Here is a 5,739-nt window from a genome sequence, read left to right as displayed (position 1 = left end):
ATTTTAAAATGTAATTTAATCTAATTACAAGTACTTAATTTTTGGAATCTGATTACGTAATCCAGATTAAATGTAATCAGTTACTACCCAGCTCTGCTTGTATGTACAGTATATCTTGAATGCAATGTAAGCCACTTCAGATGAAGCATCTTCCAAAGGCATGTAAATGTGGAAACTTATTACATGCATGATATAAATACGGCCTCCATTACCCCAAAATTAATCAACACCAGATGATAAAAAAAAATCATACATCTCTGTGCATCGTGATAATGTCTCTATTTTTGCCTCTTTTTTGCCTCTTTCTCACTTTCTCCCTCTCTGACCCCCCCCCCTCCCCTCCCCTCCCCTCCCCTCCCCTCCCCTCGGGACTGAATCATTCTCAATCTGCTCCACTAACAAACTGTTCATTCGCTCTCACTGAGGGCAAAGACTACCACATATATCATTTTGTGGTATATATCCCAAAAGTGTTTACACATTTATCTGTGCTCCATAACAGTAAGAACCTGAAAAGTCTGCATTTGGAGCTCTTCAGGGTTTTTCTGGTGGCAAGCGCTCTGATATTACCCAGGAAAATAATGTGCAACATTTTTGTTCTCATATTAGCCATTTGCATGCATGTCAACAGGCAAAAATATTCTGTTTACAGTAATATGGTGACACATGTCCTAATTATGCATGCTTTTTTTTTTTTTTTAATCAGAGGCAAACCAAATGTCTATTTTGGCATATATAATATGCATCAGAATAAACACTCACCAAATGCAAGTAAATATTTGGCTTTGGCAAGAAAATAAAAGTTCAAATTAGTAGAAATATGGAAACGTGATCATTTGACCTATTGCATTGTGATGCTGTATGCCACAAATAAAAACAAAACTAAATAATGCCATTGTCAATAATAATAATAAAAAACAAAAGACAATTTGTCCTTAACATAATGCAAATTACAGTTCCATGGCCCGTGAAAAACATTTATGGATGGTAAATTTCACCAGCCACTGGCAAGCGTGGTAAAAAGTTCATTTTGGATCCTGTATGCATGACTTCACAGGAAGTCGATAAACCTCATCATCATCCAGTTAACAGCCAGCAGCGCCGGCCAGACTATGAAACATTTTGCAGATCTCATGGGCTACGACGTGATGTGTACATGGGAGAAAGCATGCATGCATCCGTTATATAATAAAACAACATGGTTGCACCCTCAGTAAGGCCACAGCTGTTTCAGTGTCTGTGCTAAAGCAGAGACTGCACTGAGGGTTTGCCATTTGTGAATCTGAGGACGAATGAGGTTAGTCGGATGAGGACAGTCAGTCAAATGTTGATTTATTATCCAGATCAGATGGCGGATCAGCACTTAGAGACGACCTCTACAGCCCTGAATGTCAGCGGAGACCATGTCAACTAGAGACAGATCCCCTGTAAAGACCTCGACGACCATCGGCACAAGACCGCGGGAACCAGACGAGTCCTCTGCTCAATCTGACCTGTGCTGCAGCCTGGAATTAAACCACATCATGCTGGTTTCGTCTGGCCAGAGGAGAACTGGCCACCCGACTAAGCCTGGTTTCTCCCAAGGTTTTTTCTCCATTTCTGTCACCGGTGGAGTTTTGGTTCCTTGCCACTGTCGCCTCTGGCTTGCTTAGTTGGGGACGCTTGACTGATTGCACAGACACTATTGGAAGAGAACTGAACTGGACGATGACTTCACTGAATCATCAATGAACTGACTTTAGCTGAAAAATGACTCTGTTATTGTCCTCTTGCATTATTGACAAACTATTTTCCTGTTTGACTCTGTAAAGCTGCTTTGACACAATCAGTATTGTATAAAGTGCTATACAAATAAAGGTAAAAAAAAAATAAACTAGAAAAGAAATAAACTAAAGCCCTATTCAGAGGAGATTTGTTTCCTATAATTATTATATACTGGAGTGACCGTTTGTCTTCTTTCTCCCGGACATGTCTAAATTGCCTAACATGTCTGGATTTTGGCTTTGTTTTCCTATTGTTTTCATACTTGCTGAAGGCAGTGACTAGAAAGTAGTTTGACCAATAGCATGCAGGCATTGTACATAATCGACCAATCGTGGCGTGCAAGGACGCGGGGGCTACAGAGAACGGTCAAAGCAATGGAAATACACGTACATATAATGTATGAGGACTGTAGAGAGCACGTCAATAGTAAAACAAAGCCCAAACCCGGAAATATTAGGCAATTTAGAAATCCGAGGACGTATGGTCACCCTAGTATATTCTTACTGTTATAATTATTTAATTTATGTTTATTTCAATGATGCATGTAGAGCACATTTCCTTCCATGACAGCCACATCCATTCAACAATCTCCCACTTTAGTAAAAACTTGAGATCTCAATCCCGTCCCACATTCTATCTTTATAATTCTAATTCAAATGTCATTTAAAGCTGATGTTGCACAAACAAGCAGGCTTCCACCAGTCCAGTACAGAGCTGCATCTAAAAATCCATCACAACAAGGCAGAATCATCTCCACACGGTTCAGTGCACAGAGCAGAAGAGTGCAGCCGTGACCTCTGCTGTGCACATGCTCTCCGGCGGAAGAACAGCAGCTGTTCAGGTGCTGAAAATATGACAGAACAAATCCATCACGCCATTCATTCACCTAATGGATGCCGACAGACGTAAACAACATTTATGAGGATGTAAATGACGATTAAAGCAATCGTTCATCCCGAGTGAAAATTCGTTCATTTATTCACCCTTGTTTGGTCCAAACTTGCATGACTTGTTTTTTTTTGTTTTTTTTACATTAGATATACATTAGTTTTATTCATCAGCAAGTTATTTATTCATCAGCAAGTTACCTTTACTGTTTGCTACAAAATCAGTAAAAATAATGCCATTGTCATACGGACAAAAATATATATTTTTGCTAATTATGGTCTAATGCAAAAAATAGTTTCATGGCTGGTGAAAAACATTTATGAACCGTAAATTTTACCCGCCTTTGGCAAGCGTGATAAAAAAAGTACTCATCCTTGCTTGGTCCAAACCTTTTGTGTCAAACACAAAAGAATCATTTTGGGGGTGATCGTTTTCTTCTCTTTGTTTTGCTCATTGGGATGTTGGAACGTAGGAACTCAATTGTAATGTTTTTAAAGTAATTTTGCAATCGAAGAGCTTGGATTGGAACACATCTGGCATCTCTACAACTTGTTTACCACTTGTTTACAACTTGCAGGCTCATCCAATGGATGAGTAATGATAAATTCATGTCCTATAAATGGGAGGATGTAACAGCAGGAGGGAAAACATGGTCCACACATGATGCCCAAAGGACAATTCAGTCTCCATGGAGATGCCCATTAATTACCTGTGAATAAATGCAGCATCCTGCGAGCAGCATAAGGAGAGTTATGCAATCCAGCAAAGGACTGGTCTAGACTAGCCTGTGATGATCTCATTCTCTCTCTTTCTTTTTCCCTCCCCATCCTGCATCCTTCATCTTTTCTTTTTCTGTCATGTATGCGCTATACTTCCTCTCTCTCTCTTACCTCTTTCTATTATCAGAGGCTTCGAGGGATCGCAAGACTGCTGGCTGTGGCTAAATGGGACGCGAAAAGCGGAAAATTCTCTTTCAGCCGACTTCCTGTGGACAATCAGTGCGAGAGTTGACAGGGCAAAGCCGGGTGACACAAGGACACGATGAGGGACGAAAAGAAGCAGTAAACAGAGAGAAGGCAAAGTGAAGGACTCTAATGAAGGAGAAGATCAGATGTGTCACTTGTGGGCGTTGACTTCTCTTGGGCTTTTCACACTTTTAGATCTTTTCCCCGGGTTAGTCATTAAAGAGTTTACACATTCTCATTTACAAGGTAAATATCATTGACTTCACAAGCACAGCATGCAATGAGCATGTGGCCTGTTTTAACAAGAGCCGTGGAAATGTCACATACATTTGCTCAAAAAATTTCAAGTCTTCAGGTTCACCCAAAAATGTAAATTTTTCACTGGAGGAAGTGTTATTATGGATTATGGACTCGTATTTTAGTTATAAACGTCTTGATGGATTTGTTTCAGCTTTTGGCTTCTCTAGTTAAAGGAAAGAATACCTCATATTCTGGACAGCTTTCATTCCCACTGCTTCACCTGATAATACTGGATTTCCTCTGAACCAAAATCACAGTTGATTCCACACCATCCACACAACTCCTTTCCTCTGAGAGAGTCAGCAAACAGGCCAGAGTCCCGTCTCTAGCAAAGCAGTACGACAGGCCAGTCCATCTATCTGACAGGATGCCTAAAGGTGTTAGTGTTGTGTGGGAAGAAAGTTACATCAAAGTGCCTCTCGCACACACGTGACCAGAATCTCACGTCTGGGTCATTCTTGACTTCGTAGATTACAGGAGCTGCCATCCAACATGCAATGCATCCGTTGCCATGGCTGCATCAGTCTAAGGGACTGCTTATGTAAACACAGACAGTTTAGCTCTAACTCAGCGGCCTGCAACAGTGAGATCAGTGTGGCGTTCATAGTAGATGAAGAAGAGTGTACCCTACAGCCAAGGGTTGAACTTGAGTTTCAGGAATAGAGCGTAAAGGGGTGGTTGCCAGTCACGCTAGATTTCAATCGTGCAATATTATATTAGACCCCACAAGACAAAGATGCAACAAGACAAAGACGCTTAAAAAATAAATGCACTAAAATACAATTAAAGGAATAGTTCAACCGAAAATGAAAATGTGCTCACCCTCAGGCCATCCGAGATTAGGATGAGTTTGTTTCTTCATCAGATTTGGAGAAATGTAGCACTGCATCAGTGTCTCAGCAATGGATGCTCTGCAGTGAATGGGTGCCGTCAGAATGAGAGTCCAAACAGCTGATAAAAACATCACAATAATCCACAAGTAATCCACAGCACTCCAGTCCATCAGTTAACATCTGGAGAAGACTAAAGCTGAGACAAATCCAGCATTAAGATGCTTTTAACTCAAATACATAGAGTCCATAATCCATAATAACTCTTTCTCCAGTGAAAAAGTGTTCTGGTCTGAATCAGGAGAGAAATCTGCACAGCTCAAGCAGCGTTTAAACAGCTCTAAAGTGGCTGGTGGCTGGATTTTGATGTGAGAGACAACAGGAGATGCACTTTTTCACTGGAGGAAGCGTTATTATGGATTATGGACTCAGATTTTAGTTAAAGTCCTGTATCAGCTTTTGTCTTCTCCAGATGTTAACTGATGGACTGGAGTGCTGTGGATTATTGTGATGTTTTTATCAGCTGTTTGGACTCTCATTCTGACAGCACCCATTCACTGCAGAGACACTGATGCAATGCTACATTTCTCCAAATCTGATGAAGAAACAAACTCATCCTAATCTTGGATGGCCTGAGGGTGAACACATTTCCAGCACATTTTCATTTTTGAGTGAACTATTCCTTTAAATATTATTCCAGTATTCAACAACACTGCAAACCATGCAACTCTGAAGTCTGTATTTACTTTACTGTTAGTTGCTTTGGTATAGCAGTATGCATCTGTATCACACAAAGTTCTCTGCTCTCCCATTGGCAGCTGCCACATTGCGTCAATGCTCAACCGTCTGATCGCCAGCTCTCATTGAAAATGAATGGTTTCCAGACGCTTTGACGCAGGAAGTTGCTGTCACTCTAAACGTCCCTTTTAGACTTACTGGGGAAATTTGTAATTGAACACACCAACACTTACACGCTTTGACTGCTGCAAAGC

This window comes from Sinocyclocheilus anshuiensis, unplaced genomic scaffold (genome assembly GCF_001515605.1).
Source record: "Sinocyclocheilus anshuiensis isolate Anshui unplaced genomic scaffold, SAMN03320099.WGS_v1.1 scaffold1182, whole genome shotgun sequence".
In the NCBI taxonomy this organism is placed as follows: Eukaryota; Metazoa; Chordata; class Actinopteri; order Cypriniformes; family Cyprinidae; genus Sinocyclocheilus; species Sinocyclocheilus anshuiensis.
Note: the sequence above shows the minus strand (reverse complement) of the source record.